This window comes from Prinia subflava, chromosome 7, assembly GCF_021018805.1.
Source record: "Prinia subflava isolate CZ2003 ecotype Zambia chromosome 7, Cam_Psub_1.2, whole genome shotgun sequence".
Classification (NCBI taxonomy): Eukaryota; Metazoa; Chordata; class Aves; order Passeriformes; family Cisticolidae; genus Prinia; species Prinia subflava.
This window is the reverse complement of record NC_086253.1, coordinates 23,073,584-23,095,829: the sequence shown is the minus strand read 5'-3', so window position 1 is coordinate 23,095,829 and position 22,246 is coordinate 23,073,584. Positions and strand designations below refer to the sequence as shown.

Genomic DNA, 22,246 nt, shown 5'->3' with positions numbered 1-22,246 from the left:
AACTCTTCTCCTAACCCATGGTGGTAGGAGTACATTCCCTTTCATGCACCTGTGCTCGTGCTCATCTGCACTTTCTCTGTTCTTCTGCAAGGCCACGGGCTCTGAGGAAGACCTGCAATACCTGGTGATTGCTTTGCAACACAATAGTAACTTTTCAAAAGATGAAGGACTGACATTATCATTTAATATCTGTCCATTCCTCTGTCCATTTAATAGAACAACCACAGAGAATGTAAACCACGCTCTTTTTGTCTTCAAAGCTTTTCAGTCAGGTCTGTAGGCTGGCCAGATCATATCTAGTTCCTTCTGTGTGTGCTTCACCCCTGCTTTCTCACACTGATAATGCTAGAGGCCATGCCTGCCCACCATACCAGGAAACATTCTTCATCTACAGGCCAGATTTCACCTGCCTAGGCTATATGTGAAGAGTATAACAAGCAGGGAAAACACAGTCAGAGTTCTGTGTGAGCCAAGGCAGTTTGCAGCAGTGACCATCAACAGCAGCTCACAGCCACCTGGGCAGTCCAGGGCTAGCAAGGAGAGCCTGTGCCTGCACAGGTTATGCCCCTTTACTTGAAACTGGTGAAAATCAGCATGCAGTTTTCTGGCTTTCAAAGCTGAATTGGTGTCAACCCCCATGGAGATAACATGCATTATTACTGTTGTACTTGAGTAGAGTGGTTTTTTGGTTTTTTTCCTCTGTATTCTCTTTCTATTCAGATTTTAATTTAATATTCCTTCTCTCCCTCTGTTTCGGTTACTTTGTGTCTTAGAGCTTAGAGATTTCCTGCCCGTATATATTGAAAGTTTTTAATGAAGAATTTCAGCAGCTCTCAGAGTTACCAGTAAAAGCCTTCTGCAGATTTTGACAGGAGTTATATGAAATTACTTCTAATCTCTTTATCCTTGTCACACCACTCTGCTATGCAGTAATACACCAAAGAATTTCCAGAAAGTGAAGGTTGGCGACTTTTTCAGCCACTTGGTTGAAAAAATAATTAAAGGAATTGGGAGGTGAATTCAATCTGCTGCTTTGTTAGCTGGGGGACAAAGGAGGGGGATATTGGGGAGAGAAGACTGGAAAAAGTAAATTCTTTCCTACTTTAATTTTTTCTTCAAATAAAAACTTGAGGCCAAACAAGCCATTTCCCTCAAAAGTTTTGATCATGTTCTGAAAGTTAAAAAATGAAGTGTTTTGGTTGACTTTATCACGGCAGCTATCAATGGCACGTGGTTAATCCCTGTTAGAGTGGCAAATCTGCAAAACAAATACCAGTATGTCCTTGAGTGCACCAGTTCTGTGCCTGACAGGTTTTCATTTTTCACCTTGTTGCATAATGCTGGCACGCACATCTGACACGTAGGGTATGAAACTGTCTGAGTAGGGGTTGGTCCTGCTTCCATTCAAGTCAAGGCCAATACTCTTCCAGTTCTCAACAGAGCCAAGGTCATGGCATGTGCTGGAGCTGACAGCAGCCCCATGGGAAAGCCAGGAAGAAATATTTTATAATAGGTCAGCTGTTTCCTACTCTAGTCCAGTCTTACCTGCACTTGTGTTAGGACTTTGCATTTGAAATCCCATGGCAACTAATGAATTTTGACGCTTGTTTTCTCAGATCTATTTCCTTGGAAATACAAACAAGGAAAAAGGGGGAAAACCCCAGATAGCATTTCCTACTGAAATACACATATACCGAAAACAACATATTGATTTTCTTGTAGTCTGTGTTTGTAAATCTTAGCCAAGCATTGTGTGTAGGTGTAATGTGATCTAAAAAAATAAGATGAAATGTGGGTGGGACTGAAAATGCAGTTGCTATTATTCATCTGTTTATGCCATCACGCACATGTGATCAGGCTGTGATCTTGTGCAGCAGCCTAGGAACCTATGGATTGCTTGAATCATCGTCTGTAAAAGAGCCAGGAGATTTGTTATTTAATACTTCTGCTAGATCAGCAAGATCTGTATATACTACATTTGTATTTCATAGCTAGAGCCAGTCTCATCCCACACATGTGATGAAACATCAACATAGAAATCCATACCTGTACTTTTTTCCTTACAATATGCAAGATCATCAGGATTCCAGCTAGGATAAAAATATGTGTAAACAGCTTACATACTTATCAAAACTGAAGATTTTGTAAAAATAAAAGTATTTGTACATTTGGGTCGAGTTTGCAAAACAGACTGATCTGTATAAAAATTAAAATTCCAAGGAAAATATTTCCGATTTTCAATTGTGAGCACTTTATGTGGAAATTGAAGAAACTACTAAAGTGTTGGGGAAAAAAATCAAACTGAAATTGATTTTTTGTTTGGTTGAGAAAAACAGGTAAATAGAATTTTTCTTATTTTTTTCTTATTTCTTTGCTGTTTCTAGGGTCAGTTTGTGATATATATATAAAAAATGTTTCTATACCTTTAGTTTTGATACACCTCCTCAGAAGGAGTAAAAATGCACCACTGGCACTGGCTTGCCAAGCCATCCTCACTGGGTAGAGTAGGGAGTTTCCCCATGGGAGTCCAGTCCTGAATGCTCCTTCAACTCTGTGGAAACTTACCTGTGACATATGCAGACCATCCAAAAATCTTAGGTACAGATCCCTTATCACGTTTTTTCAGGCTCAACCACATTCCTGCTTCCACAGAGAGCAGTTCTTCTAGCTGCAGGCAGTACAAACTTGCAGTGCTAATTATTTGATCGCCTGCCTCAGTATTTCCAAATGTAAAAGATTTCTTTATTTTGCTTGTTAAATAAGGAGTTTGGGTTTCTATCTCTATTCCCCATTAGCTACATCTCTGCTGGTAAATCAAACACGCCCAGAATCGCTCTCTGGCACGGAGGCTGGTTGCCTCCAGAGGAGGATGCTGTGTCACCTGCCAAACCCAAATGACTGCACCCACACTGCACGTAAGGGACGATCCAGAGCTCACCCTAACCCTCGGTCTGTGCCTGGGAGAGTGATGATCTTCCCTCTGGTTTGGGCAACTGGTATTTAAAGGACATGGGTCCAAAGGGTGTCAGCTGTTCTGGACCTTAAAAGGTGCAATTGGTTTCCATTCCAATACCCAGGAACACTCACTGACGAGGTTTGACTTCACTTACTTCTGTGGAGGTAGTTCTTACATCTCCCCCTTCCTCATTGGCACTGATCAGCTCAACAGAGGCTCCAGACTCAGGTGTATACTTATTATGTTCCCAAGCAAAGTATTTACATTCAAATAAAAGTATAATTAGTGCTAACAGCTTTAGCAGGTGTTCTAGAATGAGGCTGGTAGGGAGAATGAAGCCATCAAGATAAAAACCTGGGATCCATGGGATGTCTGCCCAGGAAGGAGTGAAACAAGGCAAAATGACAGGTAGCGGCAGATGCTAATAGAGAGGGCTGCTGCTGAACTGAACAGTTTCACTGGGAATAAAGTCAAGAATTTCTAAGTAAGCATAAGACATGCGTCTGTTTGCAGAGGGGGAGAAGGAGGAGTCTGGAGGCTCCGATGGCCTGGGTTTTGTGGGGTTTTTTTTGTAGGGAAGAAGCATTTGTTTGGCACAAATATGCTGTGGATCCAAGTTCAGTTTCCCTAATCTATTCTTGCTGGGGATGCCATTGCAAGCAGTTCCCTACTGGAAGAATAAAACAGTTGACTTCTGATTCCTATGAAAATGTAAAAGCAGCTGATTCTTCTTAACTGAGACCCCCCCTGGAAGGACAGAGTAGAAAGTCTTTGAGAGCCACTGACTTCCCAGCTAGTCAATACAAGACTCATCGAGTTTCTCAGTTCAGTAGCAGACAATCTTTCTGATCAAATTGTGGAGTTATGTTGTGCTTAGCTTGTTCTGGGGCTATTTGTATATACCTGTTTAGTTGATGGGCTATAGTAGTAAACCTATAGTATCCTTTGCAAGGATAATGCAGGAGATCAAGACCAATTTTTACTAAAGCTGTTTTTGCCATCTGTATGTAGAATAAATATATTCCCCTATTACATTGCAATATTAAATTCAAGGAAGCAATTTTTCTGGTGGGATATACCTGCCATCTGAGACTTTTGTTTCCCCTATTAGTTTTGTTATCCAGTCCTTCCACCCACACACAGTGGGGTAGCGTTTTTAAGAATTAACAGCAGCAACTTTGTTTTCTCAGTTATGTCTAGTTTAACTAACATCTAATCTTCTTAGCTCTTATACCCTCACAAATGGGGATTTGTTAGGCTAAAAACTTTTAATTAGACCTGTCACATGGAGCAGGTATTTAACAACCCCAAGGCAAACCCATTTCAGGCATCAGAGGTGTCTCACCACCAGATTGGGAGAGCTAATTCTGGGAGCCTTTTGTTGCAGGCTGCAGAACTTGAATAACAGGGTTGGTGAGCGGCTGGCACCCAGTTTTTCTGCATAAGTGGGCAGCATTCTTTAATGGTAATTTGCTGGCTCCAAACAGCATTTCACGATCCTTCACGAACCCCTCATCTCTGCTCATCCTCCAAAGCAGCCCCTCAGTCTGTGCTTGCACAAGTCAAGCCAGCTCTGAAGAAAGGCAAGGATCTTCTCACGGGTTTGTTAAGACCTGTGAAGACCTGGCAGGTTACTGGAACAAATAAACACATCAACAGACTGACTGAGGGTAGAACCTGCTGAACTTTTGATCCTAGTAATTTGAATCCAGGAGAAACATGGCTTGAGCAGTAATACAGGTCCCAACCCAGGAAGCACAGGGTCACTGCTGCGGGGCAGGCAAGGCTGGGGGAAAAATGCTGATGCCAATGGGACCTGTGCTCCTGTGGTGCATGAAATCAGTGACAAAAGGAGTGGCAATCACCAAGCGGAAGAATGGACACTGAACACGCAATTACTGACTTGAGACTAGCTCTGCCGCAGAATCAGGGCCCTGGCTGTGCAAAGCCCACCAAGGAGCCCATCCATGAGTGATTCTCAGGTCCAAGCAGTTTGTCCAGCCGTCTCTCAGAGGGATCCTGGGGGCTCTGTGAAGTATTTAGCAGTGCTCCTCCAGCAGGTCCCTGGGGAAAGCAGAGCAGCATTGTGATCGGTTGAGAATGGAGGGAAGGGCCATGAGTGTGACTCACAGGAGTAGCATTTCATTGCACTTCTACAGCAGTATTATCTTCCTCTGCTGTGTCTGCTACCACTGTGGTGTTTTAAAACACCTGTGCCAGTAGAAGTGATGCTGATCAGGTCACCCCTATTGAGTGTGCTGCCATGGAGTTATTTTGGTCTGTACTATCATCTTAAATTTGCTTTGGAAAATTGCTAACCATAGTAAACAGAAGTAAGTAAATAAGTGAGAAATAATATCAGCATCTTCTATTTAAAGTTGCAGAGATGTAAGCCCTCTGTCTACCACTTTCAGCCCTGAGTTTGCAATATCATGAGAGTTTTGCTAGGCATTAGCTTTAATTGATTGTCAATTAACCTAAGGTATTTGATACATTTGTCCCATCATTCTCCACATATTCATTCCTGGCTCCAGCTGCTCCTCTTTAGGATGCCAGTACTTACCCTCAGGGGTGGGTGGCCCTGCCTCAGCAGGAGAGAAGACACCTGGAAGGTCTGCATAATGAGCAGGGCAGGATATGTTTTTGAGATGCTTCACAGACCTGTGAGGAGTATGACTGGACAAGCTGATTTTTACAGATGTGGTTATGATGAGCTGCCCCTGCTGTGAATAATTAAAAATGACCTCCTGTCCCAGTATGGGAGGTAAACCAGGTAGCCATATGGTGCACATGTAAACAAGGGGTACCCTCTTTAAACATGTTTGTTTGTGTTCTAGCTAGACATAAAATCAGTTTTTAAAGCAAATGATTCTGATGAATGGATGTAAAATCAATTGAAAGTATGTTGCCTGGACAAGATCTGTTTGATCAGTCAGGATTTCCATTCCAGCCCAGTTACTGAGAGAAGTTAAAATAGCATAAACATGGAGCATTAGAAATTGTTCCTTAGGAAGCCAGCTTTTTAAAAAGTCTGCTGATTGAGCTCATCCTGAATTTTTTGCTTTCAGAGGGCAAATGAAAAACTTACTCAGTAGCATACATGCAGATATTTGCAGGCAGCAATAAATATACGAGTTCTTGCAGCGCTGATAACCATTAAAATTCTGTTTTCTGGCCTACTTGCAGCTAACTGAAAGCAAGCCATAAGGCAAATTAAAATGTGGCAGAATGATTTGATGGAAGGGAGACATGATGTCAGGTAATATAATTAAAAGCTACTGAGTGCACCTGAGTAATGAGGAGATCTTAGCTTTAATATCCCAAACTTAATACACGAGGTAAAGCAAAATCTTTGGTACTTTGCAGAGCACCATGAGGAGAGCAATTTAGCACTCACACTCTGGCAATTAAATAGCTGAGACCAGCAGCCCACACCAAGCTTTGCGTGGCTGTTGTGCTCAGCGTGCTCAATGTCCAACCGGTGGATGAGGGCTGAGGTTTTGCCACAAGGATGTGCAGAGACCCTGGGCAACAAGAACATTTTAGTAAATTCCCTAATCCCTTGGAAAAAAGCAGCCAAAGCACATGTGTTAGCCTCTGGCTGAGTAGGCTCAGGGAGAGAGCACCATGGGGGTTTCCTGGATTCAGGTCTGTAAAATCTGGGGTGGTGTGAAGTGAGTGGTCTGGAGTGAGCTGTTCACAGTCTCTCCCAATGCAAGAGGTAGTGACTGTTAGACAGAGATTTAGGAGCCTTTATCAGAATAAAAGGAGATATTTCTTCATGCAGCAAATGCTGCATTTGTGAAACTCTTTACCCAAGGGTATGACAGTTGCAGCAATTTTTTTCAGACAGTCAAGGGAAGACTGGGCAAGCACTTGGAAGAGAGGTCCACCACTGGGCAATCTAGATCAGGCTGGAGGAGTCCCCTGAGCAGAAAATGGTTGGAAGCTGGGAGACGACTTGCAGAATAGATCAATTATGTTCATCCTGTTGTTTCTTTGTTAAGGAACAGTAAATAAAATGGTATTGTATCCTATTCTTCAGGGGTCAGTTTTTCATCATTGTTGCAGACAGATTACTGGGCTACATGGGCCCCAAAAATCTGAAATAATAACACTGTCCTTATATTTTTATTTGAATTGTAAGCCAATTGTATATCAGTTTTCTGATGTGGAGATGAATTTAAGGTGCTCTGTCATCCCATCTGTGCCTGAGCTGGAGGGGAGAGCACTGCAGGGAGCAGTGGTGTCACAGTACCTCTGGGAAGCAGGTTGTTCTGTCAGCTACACCATGGCTATAGGTACCAGATGCATGGGGAGACACAGGAGGAGGGCTCAGTGGCAAGGGCATCATTGCATGACAGTGTATTTTGTCTGGGTCCAGTAAGTTGCAGGCTGTGCTTTGTGAAGCCATGAGCTATAGTGCTCCCATTTATTTACACTAGGATGGTTTTTTAACCCTGTTGAACTAGCCTGACAATACTGCCCTAGCCAAGAGGACCTTCTTGTCTGTCTCTTTTGTCCCACTTTGTCCCTTTTTTTGTGCATAGGAAGAACTGAGATCTGTGCTTTCTTTTACAAAATTAAAATAATTTTTGAAAAGTTTGTGGATTAACAAATAACCTTAAGTTCCTCTTTTGTCCTCTAAATAAGCAAAACAGACATCACAGCAATACAGCAAAACTTGGATTGCTGTTGTGCTTGAGAACATAGAGCAAGAGACATTATACTCAGTAATTTAAATTAACTTGCTTATCTTCAGACTACCAGAAAAAAAGTATTATTTGTCCCCCTCTCTTATACTGCAGCAAAGATAAGTACTTTGTTAAAAGCATCAGTGCAATTCCATTGCCTTAAAGTCGGAAGCTGTGAGGAGGGGAAGCTCTGACAAGCTGTTTCTGGCCCACTGTGTTTTGTGGGTTTATCATCTGAGTGCCAATGTGGCAAAGTATAAGCAATATGTGTTATGAAGAAAAAAACCACTCTGTTATTCCTATGGCTTAGTAACTGTAAAAAAATATTTAAAAAACCAAAATTATTTTAAAACTTAATAATTTTTTAATATTTACAAATATTCTTAAAGGGGATACTGCAGGTTTTGTGCACACATACATACACAAAATCATGAGAACTGTGTCAAATGTGTGCACAGATGCATGTCTTCACAAGATGAGAGCTTTTCTGTGGCTGCTGGGAGCTCAGACATGTTTTTACATGGGCTTTTTTTGAGATATGTACTTATCTGTGCTCCCTGGAATACAGGCTTTCATAAAACTTTTATAAATGGTTTATGCATTATTTAAGGTTTTATATAAGCATTAACTGCTGTAGCACTTCTAGGTTTTGTTTCAGAGGGGATAAAACAACTTATTCCTGATATTAGTCACAATGCTTGAATCTCTGCTGTGAACCCTCTGAAACGGTATCACTACCTTGACTCTAGTGGAACTGTGCTAATTTGTTTTAATGAAGAATGCCGACTCATTATGTTAGAAGAAGTTGTGTCTGATATCCCAGGGATGTCAGTGGATTCTAACTGACACATAAATTTGCATGACTGAGCATGGTGTTTTTCTTTAGGTTAGAAATGCAGACATTTAGCCTGCATATTCCTTCAGCATCTTATTTACAAGGCAAAAAGGATCTTGGAGACACAAGTTTCTAAAAGAATGTCACCAAAATGTGATAGGGCTGAAACCTTTTTTGAGTGACTGCCATAGTCCCACCTTCTCCTTCTTCACTCAACTGGAATGAAATCAATAGAAAATTTAGTTTCTAGAAATCAGCTTCCCAGGAATGTGTTCTTAATGAGGCCATGAGAATTCCTCTCACCTTTTCTGGAACATCATTTATCTTCTTTCCTTCCTTATACATACTACTTCACATAGGCCTATGGGTGGCAAGGGAAGGATTTTACAGAACTGAGACAATACAATCCCTTGCCTCCATTTCCAGTTAGCATACAGAAGGAACTGAGCTCTAGGACTAAACAGACATGGAGTCTCTGTGTAGGCTTATCCCATACAACACTCAAGGGATGCTGACCCAGGGCATGGGACATGTTGGACTGTTTGCTCACTAGAAATAAATTCCTTCAGAATACCCTCAGCACCTCTAATGGCTGCAGAAGTCCAGAAGCTTGCAGAGCTTCCTGATAGTCAACATCATCACGAGTAGTGCAGGGATGGAGTGAACTTTGTTTTAATGGTGGCAATTCCTTGGTACAACTCTGGAGTTATAAATCCATCTCTCCTTTGCTTCTCCCCTCAGAGATACAACATCACAGGTGAGAGATCTGCATACCAAAGGAGATATACAGTACCATTTTATTTACTGTTCCTTAACAAAGAAAGCAATCAGCAAGATGCTAACACCCAAAACATTGACTAACACACTGATGAGAATGAAGTTTCGACAAGACTTACTCCATTTTTGTGCAAAGGATCACTAAAGGCTCTGCCACACCATCCACTGATTCACAGTCTGGAATTTCAGGCTCATACACAGTGTAATCCCACAAGCTTATATTCATTGATGCTCTGCCTTTTAAATGTTTTTAGTGGGTTTAGCACTGCAAGAAAATAAAGATTTTCACTATCATTTACCTAACCACAAGCAAATGGAATTATATTCAGCCTATCAATAAAGTGACATCAGTGAAGAACAAGAAATGGGCTCAGTAACTTGGATTCAATCAATAACTGAACCACGGCATCCATTGTAATAACATCTGAATGTCAAATGTGCACATGAAGAACAGCAGCATATCCAAAAGGTGCAATTTCCCCTCTCTCTGTGCTTCTATTTGTTTATTTCGGCTGGCTGAGTTGCCCTCACTTGTTTGTATCGAGGAGTGCCGGTGTTCCAACACGCCGTCACTGCTGAGAGAGGCCTCTCGTGAGGAAACTCCTCACCTTTCCCCTGGATGTGCTGGGGTTACACCTCAGCCCAGGCGGGTGCCGGGCACTGCCCAGCCCTGCCTGCTCCTCCAGCATCCTCGTGCCCCAGCCTAGAAGGGATCTCGCAGAGAGGAGCGAGGCTGGGCAGAGCTGGTGCCAGCTGGGAGCTGCGTGCTGTATCTCTGCAAAAGGTCCTGCAGTGGCAGTTCTCTCCTTGGCTCCAGCAGACTCAGTGTCTAACAGGAGGTAATCTATTTCTTCTAATGAAGCATATATAAGTGGCAAATGGGAAATTTTCAGCAGCCTTGGCTGGTCCCAGACAAAACACGGCAGAGACATTGCTCCTTATTGTGTTGGACCTGTTCTTGTCCTCTGCTGTTCTACGCTTTTGAGCAGTCTGGTGTCCCCACTGCCAGCCCAAGCAATGGGTATGGAAACATTTTTCATGATCTGGAGACACTTTCAATTGTAATAATTAAATAGATGAGAGCATTCTGACTTTTCCTATGATGAATGGTGTTTGCTGCTGGTACTTTTTGTCTGGAGACAGTATTGTCCTCTAGTATGAAGAAAATCTTTGGAAGTGGAGAAGACATTCAATTTCCCATCTCTACATTTTTAACCTGTATCTGGCTAGTGTACGAGATCAGATAAATGGCAATCCTATCACTCAAAATGGTCACAGTAAGCTTGGTGAAACCAAACATTACTTTTTAATTTCTGATTTTAATCATTACAGTGTTCTCCTCAGAGCTTACTGTATATCAAGGGAGGTGAAAGGTGGTGAAAGCACCATGTGAAAAACAAGTGAGCTGGGATTCCTTCAAAGGAAAAGTTAAGGAAATGTACACCATTAATAGGATTTGAAAGCCCACAAGTACATAGTTGTAACATGAAATACTGACTATCACGGCAGAATACTTCAGGATTATTCCAGACTACCAATCAAGTTTCAGTCTAGATTCAGGTGATGAATTACAAAAAAAAAAAGGAAAGTACAATAATCGCAAAAAATCCTGCCAACAGGCTCGTGGCACTGTTCTCACACTTGGGGACAGGGCACTAACAGTTTGGGTTCAGTATTTGATATTTTGATGGTGATAAATTGAGTGATTTAGACTCTGCCTAGCAATCTTTACTAAGATATCTTTCAAGACCTTTCTCATAACCTGGTGATTCTTGGAGTCTTGGTAAATCATTAAAATACAATTCATCACTTCACAGTGGTCTATACCACCCATTTATGACTCATGTATGTTATTTCTGAATGGCTGTTTTCATCCATCTGTTGTTTAAAAAGCAGGAAAAAATGTAGTTTTCCCTGACTCATGTGCAGTATCATAAAAATGACCCAGCTAGGAGTCCCCAACACAGGCAAAATTTCAGTGCTCTTCAATATCATCGTGGAACAAATGGAGTTGTGTTGAATCAAATTAAATCATTTCAGGTGTTTAAATCTTCACTGCTTAGGGGACTGTTTTGAAAGCAAAAAGACAATGAGTGCACTCTCAGCAAGTTTGCAGATGGTGCCAAGCTGAGTCATGCTGTTCATATGCCTGAGGGATGGGATGCCATCCTTAGGGACCAGGATGAGCTCGAGAAGCGTGCCCATGGGAGCTGCATGAGGCACGACAAGGCTAAGTGCAAGTGCTGCACCTGTGTAAGGGAAGCCCCTGGTATCAAGACAGGCTGGGGGATGAAGGAATTGAGAAAGGCTCTGTGGAGAAGGACTTGGGGGTGCTGGTGGATGAGAGGCTGGACATGAGCTGGCAATGTCCTCTCAAAGACCAGGCTGGGCTGCATCAAGAGAAATGTGGCCAACAGGTGAAGGGAGGCCATTCTCCTTCTCCACTCCACTCCTATGAAACCACAGCTGGAGTGTTGCATTCAGCTCTGGAGGTCTCAGCACAGGAAGGACATGGACCTGTTGGAGCAAGTCCAGAGGAAGACCATGAAGATGACCAGAGGGCTGGACCACCTTTCCTATGAGGAAAATCTGAGAGTTCAGGTTGTTCAGCCAGGAGAAGAAAAGGCTCTGGGGAGGTCTTCTAGCACCTTCCAGTAGCTAAAGAGAGAAAGGTGGGGACAGATTTTTAGCAGGGCCTATTACAATAGTACAAGGGTAATGGTTTTAAAGTAAGAGGGTAAATAGATGTATCTATATCTATAGATATAATATGCAGATTAGATATAAGGAAGAATTTTTTTATGATGATGTGGGTAAAATGCTGGAACATGTTACCCACAGAGATGTGAGACACTTCATGCCTGCAAGTGTTCAAGTTCAGGTTGGACAGGGATCTGGCTAACCTGATCAAGTTGATGTGTCTATTCACTGAAGGGTCCTTTAAAGGTCCCTTCTAACCAAAATTATTCTATAGTTCTATAATGCTAGTATTATAAGATCTTGCCCTAGTACAGATGAAGCTAATCTCAAATGCAAACTGTTGTCCTCTGAGAAGGTTTGTTCTAAGCAGGAGACTTGCAAGAAAAAGCTGGTCCTGAGAGTCCCTCCATCTTGTGCAAAGATTAGTGAGAGCACAGTGTGTAATTCCAGTTCTAATAAAAATAAATCCAAGCCTCAAATCTGAATTGTAGCCTTCAGCTAAGCCGGACTGAGACGCAGCCAACCACAAATATCTGTGATTGTGCTTATAAGTAGACAGCACTTTTTTCACTGAAATACATGTACAGAACAGCTCCTGATTTCATAGCAGTGAGTGGAACAAGGTTCTGTATGTCAGCTCTCAAAATCCATTGTCTGCCTAAGATGAAATGTTGTAAAGTGAATTCTGCATAATCTGGTGAAAGGTTTTTAAATTCTAAAATCTTAAGCAGGAGCAAGATGAATTGTGTAACCTGGGAGTTTGAATCATGATTTTCTCACTAGCCATGCTGCTTGCCTCAGGACAGTCAGATTGAAGATCAATTTACCACTGAGCTCAGAAAATACATCAATATGCTTGCCAGAGTACGGGTTACAGATTTTCTCTTAAATAATTTCTTTGCATGGAAAAACAAATCCACTTTCACTGTTACCGGGAAGTTTAAAAAATAGAAATACCATAAAATTACTCTGGGGAACTGATAGACTGGCTAAATGCTGCAGTTTTCTGGTACAGAACATTGTGTTACTCAGCTCTCCAGCTTCCATACAATAGTTGGGAACTCTACAAGCATAAATTATTACTGGTTGTGTGTGCATTGGAGTAAATAATATCTGGTTTTAGTCCATACATAGAAAAAAAACAAGTTTAACAACATATTCTGTTTGCACATGTGATGTAGCTATTGTAGAGAGAGTATCGCTGGTTCTCCTAGGCACCTTTTATATGAACACTTCTAATTAGTATGAAAATCCGCTTGAGGGTATTTTTATCGTAAACAGGAAAAAGGTTCCTTTTACATTTTTCTTCCTCAACTTTTACCCCTGCAGTTCCTGCTGCTCCTTCCACTCTGGCAGCAGCCAGACCTGCCCTCCCCAGCCCTCCCTGCTGCCTTGGCAGAGGCCCATCCCCATCCCCATCCCCATCCCCGTGCTCGCCCATTTCTGACACTGCACCACCGATTGTCAACAAGGGTTAACAAGTCCCTTGCACCCAGCACTGCCTCTCTTTCCTCCCCCTGGTCAACCATCTGCAGACACGCTGCTCCCTATTTTCTTCCCAAATTTTTCCCTGTTTTCCTCCCCAAATTTTGCACCTCAGGCTCTCTCCAGCTGCCCCGAAGATCTCTCATTTCTCACACAGTGACTGTCATTCAATGTCCCACATCCCTGTTAGCTCTCTACCTTCTCAGCCTCACTGCTTAGCTTGACTTCATGAAAGTGAAACAAGAACTTCACCCTGGTCACAAAAATGTTCCCTAACTGATCAGATCCCCATAGGCAGTTTATTTTCTGATCTTTAAACCTCTGAGCTCCCATCACTTTGGTTTTCCCACCAGTCCCTCTTGGATAGTTTGCATCCTTCCAGCCTCACCACACAAGGAATTTTGTCCCTAATATCCCTGTTTTAATGTGGTTGGGCTCCATTGCCCTGTCCTCTCTGACCCTTTTCCATTTCTCTCTCTAGATGGACACCATTTCTTCAACTTTTGAGCAGTGTGGCTTCCAGCACGCAGTACACTGGTGCCAGATGCACAGCTTGAAAGCACACTACCCACCAATCTTTCCTTCACCCAGGGACTAGATGTCCTTTTGGTTATGTTCTTCCAGCACACTATTGTTTTACCTGACTCACAGGCACTCCTTCCGAACCATCATCTGTACATCCTGTATTTACCACTTCCTCTTTCCAATTCAACCTCATTTTCTCCCTTCTCACAAGCATTACTATGTCTCGTCAGCTGTCCCTCCAAAACAACTTACCTCACTCCAGCAGATGGGTTGTCCCATCCTATTTTTTTTCTCTCAGAAATGGTGGATTTCCTCTTATCTGTTCTATCCACAAGACGCCTCCCAGCTCTATCCCACCTTCCTCTGCATCCATCATTCACCCTGTAAGCAGTTCCAAATATCCTGTTCCTCCTGAGCCATGTCTGTTAATCTCCATAATTTTCTCTTAACTTCTTTTCAGAAATTATGAGGTCACTCACTGTATCCTTGGCATCCTCAACTAACGCGTGTTTTTGTGGTAACCCAGCTACCTCCAGCTGTGTCTCAGCCATTCTGCTATTCCTAGGCAGGAACTCTCCTTTGGGTTCCACCAAAAGAGAGAAGTGAAAGGCAGTCAGACACCTCTAACAGGCAGATGATAGGAAAACCACAAAGCAAGAGGTCGCCTGTGCTGGTCCAACCTTCAGATCTTCATCCTCCTCATCTACAAATGTTTTTTCTTGTGCCTTGAATTTGGTGATGAGGTGGATGTACTGTAAAAGGCATCTGTGTACTGAAGCTTTGGGATGTTTTGGGCTGCATGGAGATAATTAAGTAAATAATAGCTTCCAAATACGTAAGTACCATCCTCAGGAACTGGCCTCACAGAGATCTGTATCAATATCTCCTCTGAGATTTTGAGTAAAGCAAATAAGAATAAAAATATTTCATTCATCATCTTGGCAGTATGTTCTGGAAAGGCTGATTCAGACCCATTCTTTTCCATTCAGCTATAAAATCTCTGTATGTACTATCTTCTTAAGTGTTATTTTAAATTAGAAACATTATTTGTCTCCTGGGGTTCATTCAAGGCAACGAGCTATACTTGTGGAGTGTAATGAAGGTGCTTCATGTCATCACATGTTAGGAACTGAATTTGAGAGCAAATATTTGCCCAAATTTAACATAAGGTGCTAAGGACAGTGTAAGAAGAATTCTCAATGCTAAAATGTCTACAGGCTATTTCAGTTCCAATGTTAATGCCCAAGAAAGCAGAATTAAGGTATTGTTAGCAACACGTGTCTTCTCTTTTATTAGAAATCCTAACTTTTTAGAGCTCCACATGTCCAGTCAGCTCTTACAAAGCATTTTAAAACCTAATGTATCTTGGCATAAGGATAGATAATAAATAAATTAATATCATGGTCCCTACACACCAATGACCCACTGACACTGCTACCTGAAGCCAGTGCCATCCCAAAACCTGCCAAGGCAGGTGTGCCTGCCAGGCTGTCCTGGTGCCACAGGTGCTCCTGAAGGCATCTCCTCCCAGACCTGTCCATTTGCTCCTGTGCACTGGTCTCCACAACTGGATACAAGGGCCCAGGGATAAGATGAGGACATTATTAAAGCATCCAGACCACAAATACTCCTCCCAGCTGTCCAGTGAGGATCCTGACTCTAAATCAGCACCAGCAAAGCCTGAGCCTGAGATTCTCCCTGTTTACATAAAGTTGTCTCATCAGCAAATCCCAGAAGCAGCTTAGCTGAGAAACTTTTGTGTTAAAATCAAACCCATAAGGTATATACATCCCTGATTTTAAAACATCGAGTCTCCCAGATCCTTTCCTAAGACTGACTGTGGGTGGCATCACAAAATGCAGCAATACATGTAAAAGTGGTTTAACAGCTGTGTGTTCAGAAGAAAGGAATATTTTGAAATATTTGTCCACGGTGTGAAGTTGCCAAATCACTAATGTAGTGTGGTCTTACAAAACAAGATAGAGTAAAAATAGGCAATACTCCCTGAAAGCTTTGCATGATAACATTTTGTAATACTATTTTTGAAAAGAAAAGCTGCAAATAAGGGAGTGAACAAGAAAGGTGCGATATGTTGGGTTGTTTTTTGGAAAGAAGCCTGTTTTTGTAGGGTGTTTTCTAGCCTGACATATGATTTTATATCAGTGTTACCCATTCTTTGAAGGCAGCGCTACAGAATCTGCTTGCAATTTTCTTTCCCATCAACATTTGGTTTCTCTGTGAATCATGAGCAAGCCTTCTTACATATCTTGTGTATTTTGCAAGGTCTGCTCCCTGTAAGGGAATAGAAACTCATTTCCAGTGAAACCACAAGCCAAACAGCTCTGGGATCAGGTAGCAGCAATGTTTCAGTTTCTTTACCATCTCTTTTATCATCCAGAGAAGTACTTTGTCAAGTGCTGAGGACACATTCTCCATTAGATAAATATCTACAGGGCATTTTGCTCTAAAAGCTCAGCACAAGATACTAAATTATGGACCAAAAGGATGAGTAGGTATGGCAGGACTGTAGATCTTGCACTGCTGGCATGTCCAGGTAGGATTTCCAGACACCCAGTCAAACCCACAGCTGGAGAGGTGTCCTCATGTATGCAGCATTCAGGCCACTGTTGAAAGAGCGTTCCCAATTCATACTTCAGGTCTCTGCTGTCTTACTGTGATAAAGATCTTCCCCAGCTCACAGCGATTATTTTTCCCCTCCCACCTGATTTTTAGCAGCAGGTAGTTGCTAGTCCCTCTGCTCCAGAGAAGGGGATGAGGCTCCTGTCGGAGGAGATCAGTGCTGTACCAGTAGCTCCTGGGGAGGTTTCGACACAGTGCTTAGGGATGGGTCTAAACATATTCCTAATGGCCCCATGTGCTCAGATGCAGGTTCTTTACTGGGAATGGAAAGATTTCAAAGCCTCTGCAGTAGCCCCTCTGGATCTGCCTGTACTCTTTTCCAAAGCAAGTGTTGCCCTGCAAGATGAAATACAAATGCACCTGTTGAAAGAGAACTGGAACAAAACTAAACCCTACTTAAGATTCACAGAAATTTCCCCTCTGTTACCTGATACCCATGTTTTAGTTTTGTTGTTTGGCCTCTGTGTTGTTAAGGTTGTTAACAATTTGTAAGTAAATTGATGTTTCATTGAAAGAGCTTTGTGAATTTTAGGTGCTTTCTCACTTTTAATATCCCTATGTATAGTTGCTCCCAAGCCATGAGGTTATACCATGTCTGCATTAATGTTTGACTTTACAGTCTGTATGCTGTCCGACCCACCACCTCCTCCATTTGCAGTAAGTAAATATGCAAGTGTTACGTTGCCCTTGAAACCCGTGCTCTGTGACAAAGGTTGCATGCTGGAAAGAGCCTGATATGCCAAGTCTCCATGGGCCCAGCCCTGTCTGTGAGCCCTGTGTTAATCAGAAGCCCACCCCCAGTGATCTGCAAAAGCAGCACACTTCTGACCAGCTGACACCAGGGCAAACTCGACCTCCTCAGAAGCATCCACCTCTCTCTGAGCCCTGTGGAAACCTCATTTCTGAGAGAGGAAAATGTGTGAATAACAGACTGAGTTTTCTCAAGGTGATGGCTATACAGAGAAGGCTGCCTTTTTACTTCTTGTGCAACAATGAAAAAAAAAAGTCTGGTTTCTGTTGCTTTATATCAGCTAATTTACAAGGGCAGATTTTGGGGGAGGACCCATCAAATTTTCCACTGCTTTATTTGCCCAGGGGGACACGATACAACTTTAGATGTGCTGTAGTAGAGCCATCATTTTTCTGTGGTAGCTATACCTGGCAGCTATAACTGAGTTTCTTCAAAGTCCTCTGGCCTCAGAGCGTCAATACTACACACTATTTGACTCTCTTAGGCTTGTACCAGGATTTGTAGAAGTGTTAGCACTGTGGAAAATTGAGTATGTGTACAACCTTCCCATAACAGGCAGTAACCTTGTCTATGCTGCCAGGCAAACTAAATTTGAGCTGGCTCCATAACCCAAGTAGCAGTGTGCTGCTCTTCTGCTTCCACATCTCACCACTGCAGCCTCAGTTTCCAACTTGACAAAGACCAGACCATGACATGGAACACACCAGTGACAAAAACGATATCTGATGATGTGTGGCTAGGACTTCTCCAGAGTGTTCTGCTGAAATTCTACTACAACCACGAAAATATCAAACTGGCAAAAGCAAATCTTTTAACAGAAATATGGTCTTTCCCAACCAGGTTTTGTTAGGAAAATATGAGAGATCTTGAATGGGCTCCTTATCCAAACTGAAGAGAGAAACAGCTTGGCTCCCTTGCCTATTTAGTGCACCTCTCTGAGAGCAGCATTTATTACCAGGTGGAGCAAGACTGCCATGAGAAGTTCCTGCTCCCTGAATCTGGTTAGACAGGGTCTTAAGCCCAGATAAGCTCTTTCAGATAAATCCCCTCCTTCTGCCTGGGGATCTCAGAGGTGATAGCCACAGCTGAGACTCCAAGCTGCTCTGTGGAATTGAAGGTACAAAGAGGCTAACATGATGTGGCTTACAAGCCTGAGAAACTGTCAGAAGAAGATGGGTCTCTCCCTCCCCTGCACAATTATCACACTTTTCCTCACAGGTTGGGAGCAGACACTGTAAAGAAACTGTGGGGGATTTTCATCCAGAGGGTATACAAACTGATGTTAAGAATTCATGGGGTTTATGCAAAAGATATTGATCAGTCTTGCAGGTTGTCCTACTGCAGCAGGATTGTGTCTAGCAGCTGTAGGGAAGTCCATATGCCTTTTCTAATCATGCCAGCATCCTGCCCATTCCCAGTGAAGAACCATCCTAGCAGGCAGTCACAGGCCATGGTGGCAGCGTACCAAATGCATGAGGCATGCCCCTTCTGCCTCTCCTTTTCCAGGCAAAAGGGGAGGTGAATGCAGACTGGCAGAAGGGAGCAACACACCTGAAAACACGCAGAGCAAATGGACCTTGGAGAGCTGTGCAGGCTTTTGTGTGCTGGGCACACTAGGCATGTGGTATTGGCTGTAGCCACAGGGCTTGTGTTGCTGCAGCAAGTGGCCAGGCATCAGCCCCTGCAGGCTTGCCCTGGGCCCTGGGGAGTCCTGGCTCAGGGAAGGCACTCCCAGTTCCAGTGACACATCTGCTCGAGTCAAGCCACAGCCCACCGCTGAAGCAACAGTGTCACATGTGCATGCAAGCTGTCGTGCTGATGGAGCTGTGCTGCTGGCCACCTATGAATGCACACACAGCAGTGTACCAGCAAGCAGAGAGTGCCTCTCCAACCTGACTGGACTCAGCTGGTGTCCCTCAGCCCAGCATCACTGGGTACAGACATCCCCAACCCTGTGCAAGGCTGTACAAGATCCAGATCAACAGCAACCCCATCATAGTGGACCCCATTACAGTGATCATTGTTGCACCATGTGGTAGGTCTTGGCAGCTAATCTGACTAGCTGGAGCAACTGTGGTGTATATTTTCTCCTTAAACATGTACATTAAAATATGTACTGTTTGAGTTTGGGATCCAAATTAGACAAAATTAATTGCTCTTCTCCAAACCAGGATTGAAATCCCATGACAGACAAGGCAGTATGACAAAACCAGAACACACAGCATAGCCTAGATTTTCCCATTGTTCCTCCATGAGCAAACATCTCCATACTAGGTGCAGAAAATGTCTCCCACGTTGGGAGCAGCCACTCCATGTTGAGTCCCAGCCTCTGGGTGCTTCCCAAGTTCAGCAGCTATTCTTTCCTCCTCAGGGAGCAGCGCTGCCACCTTATCAGAGCTGTGCTCAGCTGCCAGCCCGTTCCGTCTGCCCTTTGCATGTAATTGTTAACTTCCTGAGAACAGGAAATCTCTGTTTACCACAGGTAGAGCTTTAACTCCGAGGCACTCCTGAAAAGCCAAGGCACAGGAGTAGAGCAGGATGTTGCAGATTGCTTTGGCCATTTCTTTCTCCTGTCTTCGTGTTTAGGCTCTCTTTGCATTATTTCATCCTGCAGCTCAGGTATTTTCGTTATGATTTTGGAGTTTTAGCTGTCATTTGAATGACAAATTTTATGTCTTATGTCTTATGCCAAAGATTTACTTGAAATTTATGTACTCCCACAAATTAAGCGTTCCCTCTCAGCTCTCAGCAAGGCACGCCTAGGCTTGCCTCCAACCTTAGAACAATACAGAGGAAAGTTATCATGACTTACCTGCCACAAATTTTCTATTAATAGCAGCACTTATGTACCTTTTTTTTTTTTCACCCTTCATGACATGCTTTCCCCAGATCCCCCTCTTAGCAGGTTTCCCTTTTCTCGAGTGCTCCATTTTCCCCGAGGAGAGCAGGGCAGGTAGAAGAGGAGCGACCTTGCCAGCCCTGGCTCTGCCCCCGTGGCCCCGGCACTGCGTTCTCCCGCCGATGTTTGCCGGGAGGGTGGGACACAGCCTGGTGAAACATTGACCAGGCAGGCAGCGAGGAGGTGGAGCGCAGGGCTGCCCCGGCAGGCAGGCAGGCAGGCAGCGGGAGCCCGGCGGAGCCAGCACCCACGGGAGCACTCCAGCTTCTCCCAGGTACCGCTCTCCACTTTCATTTCCCAGCTCTGAAAGGCAGAAGGGCAATGGTGCGGGGTTATAGGTTTTGCCAAAGCTTGTCTCCCTGGGAGTAGAAAGAGGTGTTAGCCTTGTTATTTTGCAGTTTGCTTTTAATCAACTGTAGTTGGCTGAATGGTGTCATCCAGAGCACGGGTTGATTAACTCACGCTTGATTAGCTAGTTGTTTGGATTTTGTTGTGTCTTCAAATAAACAAAATCAGTGAATAGTTGCATTTAAAAACTTCTTTGTCTTCTAATAAAGCTCAAACCTGGCTTCTGCTCATCTTCTAACTCAAGAGCAGGAACAAGAGTCAGAGATTTTAATGAAAATGTGTAATCCAATTATTGCAACAGGGATGTGGATAGTGACTCATGCTGAAAAATACGTGCTGATTTTTGACTGAGCTTTGCAAAAATAGACAAAGTGACTAATTTTTTCAAGACTGTTTCCATGTTCCTTGGAACATGGAACATGGACAGCAGACACAGAAAAAATACCAGGATTTAAGTTCCTAGTATACATATGCCACTCAGAGAGGTGAAGAACAGATTCAAATAATTGTTTCAATTTTGCTCAGTGACTGAAAGTTTCTGCCAGCCAGTGGAAACTGACTCATTCATGCAGAAACCATCCTCCATGTGTGCTTTGCTAATCTTTATAAAAGTACCTGTCGTGACTCCTTGAAAATTACATTTTACACCCCAGGCAACTGTCAAATAATCCTGAAGAGGGCTCAGTGTGAAGTGAATGACATGTTGTCTGTATTCATGATTTATCATCAATCAGTATGTTCTGCATGCTAAAAAATGCAAGAGATTTTTTTTAAAAGGACCTGTTGCTTCCAGTTTATCGGTGTCTGGCCCTATATCGGTGTCTGTGCTTGCTTCGTGTTTAAATCCTCCCTGATGTGACAGAGATTTTCTTGATGTGTTTGCAAACTGCGCTTGCAGGCAACATGATATTTATGCTCAGTACACGGTCTGTGGTGTTAAGTTGTAGTGAAGTGTGGTAACACATTTACTTTACGAAAAGTACTCTAAGTGTTGCTCCAACTCTTAGCAGTATTAAAACTCCTAGAGCAAAGTGCACGGAAAGGTTGCTGGAAAACAAAGTAACTGGATTCCCACAAATGGCTGCTTTAAACGATTGAAATATGATTCAATAAAAATTTTAGTAAAGGCTGCATCATAGTTTCAGTCTGTTGGTGAATTTGTAGACATAAAGCATGACTATGATTAAAACCTGTCATTTTCATCTGTGTCACAGTGTTGTGGGATTCTTACCTTCTCCTCCCAGGAACAATATATGATAGTAAATTGTATATTCCAGTATCTGACAGTAAATTGGACTGATGTAGAAGTTTCTTTTGCAGTAACAAAACAAAACAAAACCAAAACAAACAAAAAAACCCCAGCAGTAAAACCTTATCTGAGAGTTCACAGAGACTGAATTTTAAAAAATAAGTATCTAAACCAAAAGACAGTGATAACAAAATTATCTTGTCTGTTTTCATGCAAAGATAGGGTTCTAGCTGGTGACTATAAGGGAGATTACTTGGCTTAAATGGAAGGAATAAAGCTGTTGACAAAATCTGTTCAGTCTTTAAGTCCTGTTTGAGACAGCTTTCAGGAAAAGGGAGCCATAACAATCTATAAATAATGAACAATTAAAATTGTTTCAGTAAATAA

The 22,246-nt window shown here is 42.8% G+C and overlaps 1 protein-coding gene across 4 annotated transcripts in view; it reads left to right on the top strand.

The window, feature by feature from the left end:
* The window catches only part of RBM47 (RNA binding motif protein 47), a 78,059-nt gene that overhangs the window by 15,141 nt on the left and 40,672 nt on the right, over positions 1-22,246 (top strand). The window contains exon 1 of one of the 4 annotated variants that reach the window (XM_063401818.1): positions 20,400-20,536. The exons of the other annotated variants lie outside the window; for them this stretch is intronic. The gene's annotated coding sequence lies outside the window, so the exon portion shown is untranslated. Of the gene's footprint in view, positions 1-20,399; positions 20,537-22,246 lie in introns of those variants that run through there. 4 annotated transcript variants of the gene reach the window in all.